Here is an 18,596-nt window from a genome sequence, read left to right as displayed (position 1 = left end):
CTCATTTGACAGTAGTGGGTTAAACTTTCAAAAAGTACTGTGTTCAATTCCCAGCAGTGGTCTTTCTAGTTTGGCCCTGTCAAAAACAACTGGCAGTGTTGGTGGGAAGCCAGTGACAGCAGACACATATTAGATGGATTGCCATGAAATTTTGTACAGACAATAATGGTCCCCAGAAGATGAATCTTACTGACTTTGGTGATCACCTGACTTTTCCTCTAGTGCCACCATGAGGTTGACATTTTTAATTTTGGGTGAAATGTCATAACAAATACTGAATGGATTCATATTCATTGTCCCCCAGACAAAAAAATCCAGATTGCTTCGGTGATCCCCTGATATTTTCTTTAGCGTCACCATGATGTTGACTAGGTTGATTTTTGTCTTTTAGTGAAATATCTCAGCAACTATTTTATTGATTGCCATGAAACTGGTACAGCCATTCATGTTCCCTACAGGATGAGTAGTAATTACTGTGCTCTGAGCTCTTCCTCTAGTGCCATCATCAGAAAATCTGAACTTTCCTTTATTACTTTTGGTTTAAAACCAAATACCTGCGAAATTCATGACATTGCCCTCAACTGTACATTTTATATAGTGCTAATTGGCGAATGTTAGCATGCTAACATGCTATACTGAGATGGTAATATGGTAATTATTACCTGCTACATATCAACATGTCAGAATTGTTAGAATGCTGACATTATCATTTAGCTCAACTAAAGCACTCTTTCGTACTAGTAGTGTAGAATTACTAAGTACAGGCTCGTTGAGCTATAGCTGACTATAGTATTTTTAATGTTTACATCAAAATCCCACAAATTCAACTTCCAGGAAAACCACATATTTTAGTGGGTACTTGATTCCATTCCAGTAGATCACCATCACAAAAATAATAGCCCTCCTGCCCCCCACTCTGGCCCATACATCATATATAACCTGCAGCTCAGGACCTTTCAAAGTGACAGAGTGGTAACAGGGGATGGCAGTGAAAGCTCTACTCCCCTCTGCACCTGGCTGATTTATTCATTTATTTATTTATTTGACAAATCCATAATTTTAGCAGTCAGTCCTTGCGTTATGTGCCACCCCAGTTTCCAGTTAGAAGCAGAAATAATGTAAAGTTACTTCACAAACACCACTAGAAAGCTGTTACCATGTATATGTTTAAAGACGGACCTGTTCACTGAGCACCATTAAAAGAAGTGACTTATTGAAATTAGGTTTTAGATGAAAATTTACAAAGGAGCTTTGAAATTTGATTTTGAAATTAAAGATAACAACTGCTGCAATTAGACCAATTATGGACACATGTTATTACATTTTTTCCAGGTTAACCTCACTTTATGGGTGATGGGTTGAAATAAGTGAGAATTTTAACTCACAAATTACAATTCTCTTGGTGACAGGGGGTGGCTTTTAAAGTTTAGTGGATTTCAGAGGAAATTTAAATGGCTGGATGATGAACCAATATGACTCTTTAACTTTTAAGTAGCTTCTAAGTGGAGTTGAGAGGTTTGGAGTATAAGCAGCATCAAAGTTCTTATTGCTTAACAGCACTCTTGGGCTGCAAATTATCTCTGTCAACTGCGCCTCTTTGTTTGTTCTCAGTAAAAATGGAACTCCAACACCAGGGATGTGTCCAATTTATATATTTGTTGAACATATTTATTTTATTTTTCATAAAGAAAATCTCTGTGTCTGTTGGAACACTTTGAACTTAACATCATTTGATAAAATAGGAAAACTTGTGTGTACACATCTGTGAAGTAGACAATTATGCATATACAGCAGTATTTCGATAAAACAGTTAACAGTTAAAACAAAAGCCTTGACCAAAAGGGATGCAGGAGTATGATTATGTCTCCACAAATCCCTGTGGTGTTTAGTGGCAACAATGCAATCTATTGCAGCAATACGGTACCTCCTTTGTGAGGCTCATGGTGTTCAGTTATTGTGAGACTGAATCTGGGAGGAGTTTGTAGTGTTTTTGTACTGTATTTACCATATCTATCATGAGTAACGGATCCCACCGGACACGTGCATCACATTCTGGCTCCGACACAGCCACCGGATCTGATCACATGTAATATCTCTCCCATTTATGCTTATCTGTGTGCGTAATTTCTTTTTCTGTCTCACCAGTCACACCGGCAAACAGTGACAAAGAAGAGATTTTCTGTTTAAGATAAGGAGATGCAATTTTCTAACAGAAATCTCATTTTCTGTTATTTGTATAATGGTTACACCTCAAAGAATAAACTTTAGCTTTGCTTCTAATATTCTTGTAATTAACTTATAATCACAACACACGTCAAGTAAATCTTTCTGAAAAATAAAAGAAACAATCCTAATTATCTTGTTTTGTTTAAGCTAATTTGCAGAGTAAAATAAAACCAGCATTTGCTATTGCAGCTGATGTGTTATTCATGAGGGGATCATTGTTAACTGTGTGATTAATTGTATGCCTTCACTATTGCACCACATGTATATTGGTGTAGTGGTTTTTCCTTTTCTCTGAAGTCAGATGAAAGGAATGGAAAAGAAAGACAAAACAAGTGATCCAACCCCCATTCAACGTGGCTTTGTTCACATCACAGCTCAATTCTGATTTCTGAGTCAGATCTGAATTTTTTGTGTGGTTGGTTCACATTCAGTTTGTAAGTGACACGTAGCCAGCTCCGGTGTGAACACATAACAACAATAGCGCCATATTGAGTGGAAACACTAGAAAATGTAACTTTTGTTTTCATGCAAACAAAAGTTCCAGTTCATTAGGTTTTGAAAACCACATTAAAGAATCTACTCAATGTGGGGTTACTTTCCAGTTACTGTATTACAGTTGAAATATCACAGAATTTTCTTTCAAATTCTTTACACTTACCAGCTGTTTGACGTTCAGTATTGACTTGTGGCTGTAAATAGGAAACAAACAGCTGTTTCCTGTGTTAGAAGTCCAATGTTTTAAGTGGCTGTGTTAAGTTGACTAATCAAGCACATAGTTTGCATAGACAACCTGAATATTCTTTGAAACCTGTGGTTCTGATGAGGCTGATAAGAGTCCAATGCACAACAATCAATCTATAACTTAAGACGCCCACAGCACTGCAAGTTTTCTCACTTATTCTGTGTTTTCCAAGATATTTCCAGCTGTCATAACACTGTGAACACATTACAGACTCAAAACCTGCATTACAAGTTACATAGAACAGCTAATTTTCCCAAATGCAACACTGAAGTTGCTTCTGATCAGTTTAAAGGCATGGATGGGGATCTAACCCATGATCATTGATTTACTAGACCAACACCTTACCACTTGGCCACCATGCCTGTCTATTGGTGTTGTTATTTGTTTGTTTGTTTTTTAGCCACAATTAGGGAGGGGGCTGAGGTGTACAGCATTTGTAGATTACTCTCTGGCCTCTGACATTTGTTGCATGTTGTATTTTTTTACACTCCTTATTGTACAAGCGGCTCTCAAAGGGGGGTCCAGGGGTCCTCAGCAGAAAGGGGAATCATTTATTTTCACTATAATTCCATCCATTAGTAACACAATGACAGAATGTATGATTATTTTGGTCATGGGTTTCATACACTTTCTGTAAAACATCTAAAAGCAAAAATCTTATCAAATGTCCATCCATCCACTGTGCCCTTCAAGATAACATTCCAATAATAGTTTGCACAACCAATAGTGGTCAGCCAACAGTAAACAATGCTAACAGATTAGCTTGCTAACAGTAGTGCTAGCTCAGCTACTCCCATTTGACGTGACCCTTGCCTCACAGGTTTTAGCGGTCCATAGAGACTCTCTCTAGTTCACCTACAGCACGAGCTATTCTGAGAGACTGTGTGGATTAACTTCACATTCTGATGTGACAACAGGCCTTTAAGTGGCAAGCAGTAATGAAATACCACAATGTATCCAAATTACCGGTGCTCGATTAATTATGTAATCTTGTCACATACATAAAGGAAGTAGATGGAAACACAAACTGATTCACATTTTATTTTGCCAAAACTAAACCTGTGCAATATTTAAGCGGAAACTTAGTGTCTAAATGGAGCAGGAAAGCATGGAGAGCAGAATGAGAGTATTTAATAACGATTTAGCTTTGTGACAGTCTCACTGCCTCTTTCGCATTTGACAATGTAATGAGAAACCATAATTTAGATACCTGTCTGTATTATCTCAGGCTGTGATCTTTTGCAACATCAGATTGTAGGGAAATGAGTCTGATGTTAATGACAGCTGGAGCTTTTAAAGAGAAAAAAGACAGACAGACAAAAGGAAACTAAAAGAAGAAAGGACACAAGTGAGGGAAGTGCCTGTTTAAAGAAAGTCTCAAACAAAATGGTACAAAATGGCAGTCTTATTAAAATGATGCCTTACATGACGGGGTTTTTATACTATTCCCTGCTTGTATCACTCCTTATAATTTCACAGCTCCCTCGGCCCACACACACTGCATTTTAGCTATGTGACTTGGGACACATAAAACACAATTAAAGCTGTTTCTATGACACTGTGCTACATCTCAGTGATTTAATATACATTTTTATATCATTATTGGGACTCAAACAACTTCATTCTGCTTCCTGAAAATATGCAACTCAATTAAAAAGTCATGTTCTGGTATAACTGTTTGTGAGAAAATTGTACGGACTTGTCCTTGACATTATTCTTAAGGGATTTTAATTGTTTTATGTTGAAGAAAACATCAAATAGTTCAAAACCGTTTGGCCCTCTTGAAAGCATGCTGCTAAACCTCAAGCTGCAACAAGAGGCAGATCCAGTGTAGTTACAGACAAAGGTGGGATTGTGGCCTTGGTTCGTTGTAAACAGGCTTTAACGAAATAGACTTTTTTTGTTGTTATTCTATTGATCTACTAACCTGTTAACAAAACATAACCTTCCAAATGACTCATATGAGCATCTGTGTGCCCAACCCTCCGCCCAATCTATTAGGGAGAAGGTTGGCTGAGGTGTATGTCATTTGTGGGTTTGACTTTGGCCTCCAACCTTTGTAGCATGTTTTCTTGACTCTTCTCAGTGTAGACTGCAATGTTTACCCAAATGTCAAGTGTAGTCAGTCAAACATCCACAAAGGATTTATGTCAAAACTCACAATAAGTCACATAAACCCTTAATCTAAGAAGTTAGCAAAATGAACACTCAAATCACTCACTCGAAAAAAAAAATGCTGAAAAGGAAATATATGTTGTGTGCCAATACTGGGTTTTTATTTTTTGGTGAAATTATGTGGCCATTTGTACTCCAGGCCAGTAGGGAGCAACAACATGGATATAGTGGTGGCCCTCATTACTAGTTGATATAAGGCAACTTTGCACCTGGTGTTTTTGTGTTTGAATGGTGGGAGGCAAGACAGTTTCTAAAAGTGAACACTACAGAAAGAGAAGATATCCATAAACAGAAAGCCTGTTCTTCAAGAAAACATCATCACACCTATGGCCAACTCAACACCGCCATGAACAGTCATCTACTTCAGGTCAATGTCAACATAAATTCATTCACCACTGTGCTACTTGGTTAGCGTAGCAGCTGAACAATAAGAGTGTTGTCGCCAATTCAGCAATATGTGTAGTAAAATAAACTGCTCAAATAGATTCACAAAGTTCAGACAGCAGCCTTCTAGAAGTGACGTTCATATATGGCTAAATTGCAACAGCAAATACATTTCACTAGAAACGCAATGCTGGCTGAATGTTTTCATGTTTTATGTGTCTCAACATATGAGAATATTTTGTTAATTAATGTATTTGGCAAGTTGCAAAAATGTTGATACTGAATGTATGAGTAAAATGTTCACAACATATTTCTTTTTTCCCCCACCAAAATATTTGATCTTGCAGTACAATATCTGCCAGAAGAAACTACAGCAATATTAAACTTTGTATGGTTATGTTTAGGCACTGGCAGCACTTGGTTAAGGTTGGGGAAAGATTGTGGTCTTGGTTTAATACAGAACAAAAAAGTTTCTGTGACTTGAAGCCCAACATGGTTATTAATATTTAACCATAACCATGATCCTTCACTTACCTTAACCAAAGTTCTTTTGTTGCCTAAACCTGACCACACATGGGACTCAGGATGTGAACCCCGGGCTCTAGAGCCAGACACCTGCATCTTGTATGCCCTCCATCCACCCTGACCCCCTCCCACCGACTTAAGTGCATTATAGTATAAATGTATTGCCTAATTTGTTGGAAAAAAACATTGCCTGTGAACATAATCCAAGCATTGATTACATTTGCAATTGGTAATACAAGTAATCTGTGCTTAAAACAATCCAAAAATGCAAAAATGAATGATCAATGTGAATAGTGGAATCTCTGAAAAATCTCTAAAACAGGATGTCTATAATGGGGACACATAGCATGTATAAAAGGAAAAAGATTAAGAACTATGTGACCCTGTAAGACCAAATCATTTTTATTTTTCAAAAGAGCTGGAAAAATGATGTAGAAAAAATGTCAAGAAATCCAAATATAGAAAGGGCAAATAGCATGTAAAGTTTAATTTGATTCAGAGCTATATGCCCCTGTTAAATAGTTTGAACCCTTTCAAAAGTATATAAAAAATTTAGAAAAAAATATAAAGACAAAACACATTTACAAAATCTAGTCAGGATAAGTAGCATGTTAAAAGGAAACTAATCTGACCCTGTCAACTAGCTTAAATACTTTCGAGAGAGCACAATAAAATATGACAGACACAATTTCAAGAATACATGACAAGAATAAATACACCTACACTAATCTAAATATGGAATCCTAATAAAGTAAGGACCTCAATAGATTATAAGAAGCAACCCAACAGCAGTTCTTCGTTTTAACTCTTTGGGCTTTCAGTTTGTAATGTGTGAATCCATGCTTCTCTCTGTAACAGAAATCTGTCCCTATTACCACCTCTTTTAAAAGGATGGACCATTTCTATCCCTTGAAATTTAAGAGAACATACATCATGGCCAGCTGAATAGAAGTGTCTAGCCACTGGGGATTTTTCATCTTTATTCCTTGTGCTACTTTTATGTTCAGAAATCCTAGTTTTTAACTCCTGTTTAGATTTACCTATATATGCTAACCCACAAGGGCATTTCAAGAGATAGACAACATATTTGGTTCTGCATGAGATCTTGCTCTTAATTTGAACTTTTTACTAGTATGGGGATGTAAAAGAACATCACCTCAATCATAGCACTACACTGGGCACAGGTCAAACATGAGAAATGACCACCTGGTAGGTTAGACAAAAAATGTTGAGGAGATACATAGCAATCAGCCTTGACCAAGGTTGGAACCCTTGAATTCCTAGCACGCTTATTGGCAAAGACTGGAAAATCTTTGAAAGAATGACCTACCAAAGGGTCACTGGATAAAATGTGCCAGTGTTTGATAACACACCCCTAAATGTATTTGCTTAACAGAGAAAACGTAGTAGCCAACACCTCTTAGAGGGAGGTTTGGCTATAAACTGTTTCTAATAAACTGTTTCTGTCTACACCTTTGTCAAAACTGTTCCTAATCACATGATTATTATAGCCTCTATCTCTGAAATGATCACACATATCTATAGCCTGTTCTTCAAATACACTTTCTATGCTCTTGAAACCTGGAGGATGGTAGCTACTGAAGTGTAAAAGTGTATTGCTATCAGTCTGTTTTCTATAGACACTAGTATTGAGATGTTTAGTTTTCTTTACAAGCACATCAAGGAATGACAGATTCTCTACTGTACTCTAATGAAAATTTTAAAGTTGACACGCTAGACTTTAGGTGTGTACTGAAAGCCTCCAATTTGTCAACAGTACTAAAGAATCATCAATATATTGAAACCAACATTTTAACAGAGAGAAAGAAGGGTTATTGTGGTAAACATATTCCTCTTCAAACTTTTCCATAAATAAGTTGGCATAATTAGGTGAGCATGAACTGCCCATACTGACTCCTTGATACTACAGGTAAAAATAATCTTCAAATTTGAAGTAATTTTTGTTAAGAAGCTGAGTAAGTTCTACCAAAAAATCCGTAGGGGGGGTCTGATTCTCTCTAAAATGTAAAAAAATGAGTAAGTTCTTCTGAGCCTTCTTTGTGAGGAACATTTGTGTAGTGGTTTACAATGTCCATAGTACATAATATGTCTGTTCCCTGAAGATCCTAAATAGAAGAAATTTTATTAAGACAGTGGTGTCTTTGAGGTAAGAAGGAAGCTGTTATACCAATTGTTTGATATGTAGATCTGTAAATTGCGATATGGTTTCCATAAGAGACTGGTTACCTGCAACTATAGGGCGCCCAGGGCCAGGTCAATGCATGATTTGTGAAATTTAGGGAGGGTATAGAAAATAGGAGGTACAGGGTGTTGCTGCAACATAACCTCAAACTAGTTTTTTGATATCAGCTGATCATCTCTAACTTCACTAAGGAAACTTTTAATATCTTGGGCAAATTGAAGAGTGGGGTCAAACATAGGGGTCTATAGAGGTCACTATTTCCAAGTTGGCACGAAATTTCAATTCTATAAGCTTCCTTATTTTGAACCACCACTGCACTTCCTTTATCAGCACTCCTTATAACAATACAATTATCATTGGACAAAGTTCTTGATGCTCTTTTAAGGATACATTGGAGAAACCTTCATTCTTATCAGTTTTGAACAATGATGAGATCTCTTGGTCTACTATCCTGCAGAAAGTGGCTACAGAGGGATTGCTGACTGGGGGAATATGGGTACTTTTAGATTTCAAATTAGACAGAATACCTGTAGGTTCTACAGGAGGAGGAGGGGCATGCTGCATATGAGGAGATGGTGAAAGTCTTTTGTCAAAAAACACTCTTAGTTTAACAGATCTAAAGAACTTGAACAATTCTACTCTGGTTTGAAAAGAGTTGGCAGTCTTAAAAAGAACAAAAGATAAACCCTTTGACTATACCAGCAGGTCATCTGGAGTCAGGAGCCTGTTGGAGAGATTGACGACGTTCAAGTCCTCCCCAGGGCATTCAGTTTTATATATTCATTACCCTTCAGCTTGTGACACCAGTCATTGTTTTCACTGATTACTGAGGTCACACCTCCTTCATTAGAAGAGGCTATATCAGGGCGGTTCATTCACAGGTAGATTGTATTATGCAATTACGTATTCTTTTTACTGATTAGTGTTTGAACCTCACCTGTCCATATAAATAGCCATTTCTTCTGTTTTTTCATATTACACTGATGATGGCTTCTGGCTGAACTGTGTTTGTTTTTGTCCACAATAAATTATAAGATGATAGATCTGTGAGTGTTGGTGTTTTGTTTGTTTGATCCTGGTCACAACTGTGCACCCGATTTGTTCAAGACTCAGAGCTGTGTGTTGCCACTTTTCACTATATTTTATTTTGTGTTTTTCAAGATCTTTCTAGCTGTTGCAACACTTTGTTGCACTTAACAGACTCAAAAACCACATTAGAGGTTATATAGAACTGGACATGGACAACTTCTTTCTCATACAAGACAGCTCATTTAAGTTGCCTCTGATTCAATCAAAGGCATGGATGGGGATTGAACCCATGATCTTTGGTTTACGAGACCAACGCCTTCCCACTTGGCCACCACGCCTTCCTCATGATGTTGTTTTTTTTGTTTGTTTGTTTTTAACCAGAATTAGGGAGGAAGTTGCAGTGCACAGCTGAGGTGTACGACATTTGTAGATTCCACTCTGACATTGTTGCATGTTGTATTTTTTATACTACTCACTGTAGACAGTAGCAGTTTAACTAAATATCCAGTCAAGCTTAGTGACTCAAACCTATGCAAGAATGGTGTGTTTTCACTCCAATCATAGAAATAAAATGTTCAGGTCCAAAAAGTCTAAACAACAAACTGTTCAATATAAAAACATAGAGTGTAGTGTGCCTGATTGTGCGTGTGTAGCAAATCTGAATGGGGGTCACTGAATGTCAGCCTCCTGGAAATGAAGAAGACTTTGTGAAGTCAAGTTATGTAAAATTAGCAGGTTAAAATGCCTCATGAAGTGGTTTACATTCAGGACTGTAGTTAAGCAGTCAGCCCCACTGTGGACTTGTAATATTATGTAACACAGGGACAGAGATGCTCAGCTGAACAGTTTGTTCACTACATCTCTTAACTATCTGTATCTGTTAATGTTGGCTTTGATTCACACACACAACACTCATGATTAGGCTTATAAAGATAAAGATCAAGTTGTATAGCCCAATATCACAAATCACAAATTTGCCTCAGAGGGCTTTACAGTCTGTACAGCAATACAACATCCTCTGTCTTTAGACCTTTGATTCATATAAAGAAAAACTCTCGGAAATATGACCTAATGTCTATATTCCTCTCAGCTTTGTCCAGTCTAACATTAATTCTCCAGGTGTCCAGCTACACATATGTACAGATAGACGACATGTATTTGCCAGGAAACATTGTCCATGGATTGGCTGTGCATTACATTGTGCAGATACTTATCAAAGAACAAGGAGACTCCAGCTCATGCATTTAACCTTTTCACAGCACAGCCTCCTCTGTCTGTCTTGTAAAATTTTCCATGTTTATTTATTATCTTCCAGCATGATTGTTTCAAAGCCCTACACTAGGTGATGTAGTTCCTACTTAGTTAACTATAGCTGGCTAATGCACTACTCAGCTGGTTTGTTGAAATGACTCTCCAAGTTACTTGGCTTGCTATTTAGCAAGCCAGGTAGCTCAGTTGCTAGCCAACCTACACAATGTTTATAATTTGACCCATTGCTCATACAGACAATCAAAGTTGCTGCTGATTACTTTAAAGGCATGAATGGGGATTGAACCCATGATCTTTGGTTTACGAGACCAACGCCTTACCACTTGGCCACCATGCCTTTCCTTCCCTTGTTGTATGTGATTTCAGTTGAAAAGGCATCTCCTTTAACCATCAAAGTTTGTATAACTTTGAATGAGAGGTCCAGATTCAATGACTACAATGATTTTGCTCTACTAGTTGCCGACTTTGTCTGCTGTTTGTTGCTGGGCAGGTATTGTACAGTAGGTCTGAGGGAAACTGCACGGTTGGGAGATAAATGTGGGTTTATCACTACCCTTCACATTACTTACAGTCATTTGATCCATTGTTATAACACGAAAATAGCTTTTTATTTTTACAACCAAAAAAATGTGTTTTGTGATTTTGTATACAATTAACGGTAGCTAGTTGCACAGCATATGCAACATGTTGATTTGTTGGTCCACTTTCATCTTTCCTTTGTATATGAATGCAGTCATGCTGACTCTAAAAGTGACTTTCAGTCTGAACAATTCTGTTGAATTCTGTTATGTTATGATACACACACACACACACACACACACACACACACACACACACACACACACACACACACACACAAACACCCTGTTAGCAAGTCTTTTTCTCTTTTTTTCAGGCTTTTGCCATCTGGTCACCTTGCATTATTTTCAGGGTCTTGGTAGAGGTTAATTGTAAAAGAAAAGAAGAAATGCACACACTCACTGAATTCCAGTTACACTGAGTGAACCTTGTTAACACAAACACCACTAGAAGGCAGACAAAAACTCTCATCTCTACACACACCTTACCTTAAACACAATGCTTTTTTCTCTAACTTATTGTCTCTTTCTCTGTATCTCAAACACACACACACACACACACACACACACACACACACACACACACACATATATGTTCCCTTAACATCCCTGGATTGTGTAACTGTTATCGGGCCACAGTGACCTCTTGCCTCCCTCGTTGTCAGGGTCTCAGCAGGGGTTAATTGTCTAATAACTGAACATGTCCAGACATCACCCCATTTCTGCTGAGACACACTGGATTTCTGTAACACCTGAGAAAAAAAGAGATTTCCCCAGGCAGAGCCATAGACTCTGTGAGTCTATATAAAAGAGGCTTATTGGACACATGCATATCCCCTTCAGCCACACACACACACACAGTACATACACACAATATTTTGCTGATTCTGCCCAGGTTTTGAAGGACCAGGAGTGTTAATCCACGTAAAGATGCCTCATGCCACATTGGCCTCACGTCCTCTACAACATCATTTACATTCTCTCTGTTTGTCTCTCCTTCTTCTCTTTTTCCTGAAAAATTCCTTATACTGGATTTCTTCAAAATAAATGTGGAGTTGAAACAAGTTTTCCTACACAAATATTTATTACTTTTATAAACATGACTTTGTAAAATGATGTTGCATTCACACATTCTGATTACTCATTCAAACTTATAGGTATGCATGGTAATTGAACACATGAACGTTGGTTTATAAGACCACTGCAGTTACCACAACATATGCAACAAAGGAAATCCTTCAGATTCCTTCAGATAAGCTTGTAGGCATGTATGGTGTTGGAACCCATGACATTTGGTTTACAAGACCAACGCCATACTACTTGGCCAACATGGATGCCATTTTTTGTTGGTTGTTGTTTTGTTATGTGACATAATGTCTCCTCCTCCTTCCAGCGAGATTTCTAATTTACTAGGAACCCCTGCTTATCTTATTTTCTGCCGACCCTCCCTGTTTTTGTCTCTATACATACATTGAGTCTTAAATTCTGTTAAGACATTTCCAACTGCAGGGGACAAAACTGAATCAGCTAACATTAAATGAAAAAAATGTCTTTTTCGTACATGCTTTTTACATAGCACAGCTCGTTCCAAATGGAATCTAAATTTTCCAAAACGGAACATGCAATCTCTTATCAGTTCAAATAAAGGTATGGATGGGGTTTACACCCATGATCTTTGGTTTACAAGAAAAATGCCTTACCACTTGACCACCATGCCTCTTTAAATTAATTTTAAGTGAAAAGCTTCCTCCTTTTACAATCACAATGGAAATTAGAGTTTGCATCTCCAGATCCAGTGGTAAGTCCAATACCTCACCACTTGGCAACCATGCCTTTTTTTTGTTGTTGTTGAGGTGTGATTCCACCATCAACTCACCATCAAGAAAGTTGGTGCACATCATAAACTTCTTCTGGGGTGCATTCCAGAAAGTGGGTTTAGTGAAAACTCTTTTTTGTTTGTTAACCCTGAGCTGAGGGAAACTCCAAGTTTTCAGTTCCAGAAAGAGAGATAGCTTAAACTCTGGGTCAGTTGCCACAGTAACTTATTCTGTGAACCTAACCTGCTTGCTGGCAGGTTTACTTCAACAAACCCTGAGTCTCTTGCTGTCTCCTCCCTCCTGCATAGTCTTAAGCAGCTGTCAGACACAATGTTTCATTTCCTCATTGTTACAGTCCATATGAACGTGTATTGAAGTGCATTAGCAGAGGTTTACTGTATGTTGGAATCAAAATTCCAGTTCAATATTAGTTTGTTCCTCAAGGACTATCTTTAACAAAATTCCCACTTGTCTAGTCAGTCGTTTCTTTGAACATTGGTTTTTCCCCTCACATTCAAATATTACACCATATGAATTCACCCTGAGCTCAGAATAAAACCTCTGCATGTCCTTCTTTCAAACTCCACATCCAAGTTTGTAATACAAATTTTATGTGAAAAATAAATTTTAAGTGTCCAAGCCCATATCAAGATGACCCTAATAACATCAACAGTTATTTTTTCAGATTTGTCACAGCTCATCCAGAGCCACAGAATACATTACAGTATGTTACTGTTTTCAGAGTCTGTGTAGTACATTTACACTTTTTTCATTTACATTAATCCATTTGGCAGATACTTTTGTCCAAAGCAACTTACAAATTAGGTACAATCAAAGCTACAGCAGATCAAGGAGAAGCCTCCTTGTTTCACCTGAAACAAATGCCACAAGTCTTGCAGGTGCTTGAAGTAGCATATAAGTACCAAGCATTTTTTAATGAGAGAGATACTGAGAAGAATCAAGAGATGCAGAAAGACTTGTTTATTTGCAGATTGTGGGGAATGAGATGGTGCATAAACCTGAATGAGGGAGTCCAGGTAGGTGGGTGCTGTGTTGGTGGCTACTCTGTAGACTAGTGTCAGTGACTTGAACTTAATGTGAGCAGCAATAGAGAGCTGGTGCATAGTAGCGAAAAGTGGAGTGAAATACATAGATTTGGCTAGTTCAAGACTAGAAGTGCTGCTTTTGGACCATTTGCAGAGGTTTTATTGTGCATGCTAGCAGACCTGTCAGAGAAGCATTACAGTAGTCAAGATGAGAGATGACCACTGCCTGTTGAGTTGAGTGTCATACCATGTCAGATAGCCTGATCTTTCTGATATTATATAGTGCGAAGTGACATGTCCGAGTGACCGATGCAAAATGCTCAGTGAGTTAGTTCATTATCAATCAAAACACCCAGATTTCTGGCAGACTTTGTTGGAGAGTGAGGAGGAACTAAAGAGGATACTAATGTTGTGCTGAACAGAAGGACTGGCTGAGATCATCCATATAGAGATATTCCTCAGGCAGGCTGAGATCTGCACTGAGACAGTCAGCTTAAAACAAAAGATAAATCTGGGTATCATCAGCATAGCAGTGGTAAGAAAAAACATTTGAGCAGATAATCAGACCAATGGAAATGGTGTATACTGAGAAGGGAAGGGGACCAAGAACAGATCCTTGTGATATCCCAGTGGAAAGAAAGTGATGTTTGGACTCCTCTCCTTGCAATACCACTTTGAATGACCGCCCTGTGAGGTAGGACTAAAACCAAAGTAGCGTTGTACCAGAGACACCTAGTTTGGATAGGGTGGACAGGAGGAATCAGTTGTTCACTGTGCCAAAGGCTGCCGACAGCTCCAGCAAGATGAGAACTGATGACTGGGCATTTCTCGATGACCTCAGGGTTTCTATCACTGAAAGCAGTGCAGTTTTGGTGGAATGGCTGCTCTTGAAACCAGACTGGTTAGGATCAAGTAAATTATTTTGAAAGAGGACGCCTGAGACCTTGATGAAGGCTGCATAGTCTTGTAGCTTGGATAGGAGGGGAAGTAGTAAGATTTGCCTGTAGTTTTCAACTTGAGATGGATTCAGGGTTGACTTTTTCCACAAGGGGATCACTTGGGCTTGCTTAAACCTTGTGGGGAATGTACCGAAAGCCAGAGAGGTATTTTCATGTGCATGATTGCAGGCATGACTGTGGGTGAGACTGCTTGAAAGAGCTTGGTGGGAATAGGATCCAAAGGACAAATGGTGGAACAACTCGAGAGCAGAGGTCTGTAGGATCTCTAGATTTATGCCATTTTCTTTCAGCAGCTCTGAGACTGGCTCGCAGCTTGTGTAAAGCATCGGATAGCCATAGCTGGGATGGAATAGCTCAAGCAGGTCTAATGGGCAGAGGCCAGATATTGTCCAGACAAGAACTTAGTGTGGAATCTTGTATCTGTACCATAATTTACAATTACTAAGGAGAATGTGCCAGGAGGTGGTAGGGTGGAGGTGACTAATGTGGAAAAGTGAGCAGCCTCATGTTTGCAGAGATTGCATCATACAGAGACCAATGCCATGTGGCCGTCAGAAAGTTCACAAGAAATCCACCACAAACAGCACTGCACAAACAAAAAGCTGCATTCATGATCATGTTGCTCACTGAGCAAAAGTTGCATGCTTTACTATTAGTCAGTGAGTGAGTCTTTTGATCATTTGAGTCATTTGATCCTCCCCGCCTGATTAATCCACATCTTTCAAAGTCCACATCCTGAGTGTGAACACAATCTTTCTCTAAAAAAGACACATGAAGTCTCCAAGCCCAAGTCAGGGTTATGTCAGACTTTACAAAGCTCCTCCAGGGCCACAGAAGATATTATAAACTGTTTTCACAATCTCTCTTGTACCTTTTTGTGACAAGTTAACTGAATTTATGAATTCATGTATAAAATCACAGTCTGTCTAATTTTGACTCATTTCATTCCCCTGAAAAACAGTAATTAATCACCAAAAAAATTCAAAATAACCAATGCAGAAGTATAGAATATGATGTGGTTGGTACTGGATATGAATTCATTTTTTCAGATGCCACTGATTTTAAACTTCAAGATAATTTTAACTGTGCAAATACCACAAGACACTGAAAAATGCAACTTAAATTAAAGCACCATAAAATTAATTTTCATTGATAATTATGAGGATCCTATTTGTGGTGACTTTACCACAATATAGTCTAAAGTGGCCTTTATACTGCTTGTATATACAGAAATGCTTGTTGGACTCTCAAATAGCTTTGTAAACCCCCTACCCCCATATCTTTCCATTGCCGGGTTGGGGCAGGCTGTGTACAGCCATTTCTGTAAATGAACAAAACCGACAATTTGACATTCACAACATGATTAACCAGGCATGCTGAGGTGAGAAACCCACTATCCCTGTTTTTAAATGATATCCCATCTCGCCCCTCTCTCTGATGTCCAATTTTTCACCCTGGATTTCCGAACAGCTATAAACATATCACACTTCTGATCAAGCTTAAACCAACTATTATTGTTCATGAATGGATGGATATCTGAAAAAGAGGCAAGGATGGGGATTGAACCCATGATCTTTGGTTTACGAGACCAACGCCTTACCACTTGGCCACCCTGCCTTTGAGATTTTAGCCAAACCAGCCTTCAACTTTGTGTGGAAAAAGCTCTCGACCTGGAATGGTCAGTGTTTATGGAGAAGAGCTGGTTTCAAGAACATGAAAGGAGAGTCACTGTGTGTTCTGAACATGTGCATATAAGTGTGCTATCATGTCATTGTACATTCTATGGTGACCTGAACTGTATCAAACATGTAATGATAATACCAATGACTGCACCTCAGGAGACCCCTCTGCTAAACCCCTAAAATTTCAAACAGTCATTGGCCTCATCCAAGACGGTGATGTGTCTGTGTACAGACGGGAGGTTGAACAGCTGGCCCTCTGGTGCGGTCAGAACAACCTGGTGCTGAATCTTGTTCAACCTCCCTGCACAAGCTCAGGAAGTTCACCTTGCCTCAGGAGCTGCTGATTCAGTTCTACACTGCAGTCATCTAGTCTGTTCTCTGCACATCCATCACTGTGTGGTTTGGGTCAGCCACAAAACAGGTCAGGAACAGACTACAACGGACAGTCAGGACTGCAGAAAAGATCACTGATGCCAACCTGCCCACCTTCCATGACTTGTACATCGCTAGACTCAGGAAGTGGGCAGGGAAAATCACTGCAGACCCCTCACACCCTGGAATAACTTGTTCCAACTTCTCTCCTCTGGTAGGTGCCACAGGACACTGAGCACAAAAACAACCAGACACAGAAACAGCTTCTTTTCACAAGCCGTCACTCTGATGAATAATTAAATCAGTTGCTGTGCAATAACCCTGTAACACCAAAACATCCACCATACCTACAAATAAAAATTTAAACTAGTTTGAAATACAAAATTTGCAATAACATGTAAACATATCATCCTTCACTGTTAAATATATATTTGAGCAGTCTATACTACACATAACCACCTACTGCTTGTATATAAAGTAACATATTGCATAACCCATACAATATTTTTTCAGCATTCCTTGAACTCTTAGACACCTTTAGACTACTTGTATCCTGTTTATGATTTACAAAAATGGTTTTACCTGTATATAGACATTGTATGTTGTTGTCCATTGGTTGTTTCTATATGTATGTATCTATTTTTTGATCTACTCACTTGTACATAATAGTAATATGTCCATGTGTCATTATCTTTGTTTTTCTAGTTTTGACTGCATGCCCAAATCTTGTTGTGTTGTTATGTGTAAGTAAGTACAATTTATTTACATAGTGCTTTTCAAAAAAGCAGTTACAAAGTGCTTCACAGTTTTTAATAAAAATGCATAATAATTCACAGCATGAAAACAGCAAGTAAAAATTCAGTTTATAAAATAGAAACAGACACTCAACCATAAAAGCAATATAAACAAACAAAGACGAATTGCAGTAGGAATTGCAAAGCAACAAACCTATAAAAATGCCTGCCTATACAAGTGGGTTTTTAAAAAGTTTTTTAAAATGAGGTACAGATTCAGCTGACCTAACAGTGAGGCAGAGGTGATTCAATAATGTTGGAGCTAAAATGGTAAAAACACGGTCCCTCTTTGTTTTAAGCCTGGACCATGGGACACTTGAGAGCAGTTGGTCAGACGATCTGAGTAATCTTGGTAATCAGGAGGATCTTGAACTGAATTCTAAAGTGTACAGGAAGCCAATGTTAGTGGGCCAGAATGGGGGTAATATGTTCTCTTTGTTTAGTGTTTGTCAAAAGCCTGGCTCTCACATTCTAAACCAGTTGAAGTTGAGCAATTGCAGACTTGCATGAACAAGAAAACGTGGAGTTACAGTAATCCAGGCATGAAGAGATAAAAGCATGGATGACTTGCTCTACGATGTTCTTAGGCAGTGCTGAACTGATATTTCTGGGTGGTAAAAAACAAGACTGAAGCAATTTCTTAATGTAATGGTTAAAATTCAGATTTTGATCAAACATAACACCAAAATTTCTAGCAGATGGTTTTGTATTCCCTGCTAAATGCCTGAGGTATGGACTAACACTCTTTGAAGCTTTGTCTGGGCCAATGAACAAGATTACTGTTTTGTTTATATT

At 38.3% G+C, this 18,596-nt stretch overlaps 4 non-coding genes across 4 annotated transcripts; all 4 read right to left on the bottom strand.

Moving 5' to 3' along the window:
• Positions 1–3,258: 3,258 nt before the first annotated feature.
• trnat-agu (transfer RNA threonine (anticodon AGU)) lies at positions 3,259–3,330 on the bottom strand. The gene has a single exon. It is a non-coding gene; the product is annotated as a tRNA-Thr (tRNA).
• A 6,220-nt stretch (positions 3,331–9,550) lies between these two features.
• trnat-cgu (transfer RNA threonine (anticodon CGU)) lies at positions 9,551–9,622 on the bottom strand. The gene has a single exon. It is a non-coding gene; the product is annotated as a tRNA-Thr (tRNA).
• A 1,196-nt stretch (positions 9,623–10,818) lies between these two features.
• On the bottom strand, positions 10,819–10,890 carry trnat-cgu (transfer RNA threonine (anticodon CGU)). Its single transcript has one exon. It is a non-coding gene; the product is annotated as a tRNA-Thr (tRNA).
• Positions 10,891–16,498: 5,608 nt separating this feature from the next.
• trnat-cgu (transfer RNA threonine (anticodon CGU)) lies at positions 16,499–16,570 on the bottom strand. The gene has a single exon. It is a non-coding gene; the product is annotated as a tRNA-Thr (tRNA).
• Between the last annotated feature and the right edge of the window lie 2,026 nt (positions 16,571–18,596).

This window comes from Thunnus thynnus, chromosome 9, assembly GCF_963924715.1.
Source record: "Thunnus thynnus chromosome 9, fThuThy2.1, whole genome shotgun sequence".
NCBI lineage: Eukaryota > Metazoa > Chordata > Actinopteri > Scombriformes > Scombridae > Thunnus > Thunnus thynnus.
Note: the sequence above shows the minus strand (reverse complement) of the source record. Positions and strands in the feature narration are given on the sequence as shown.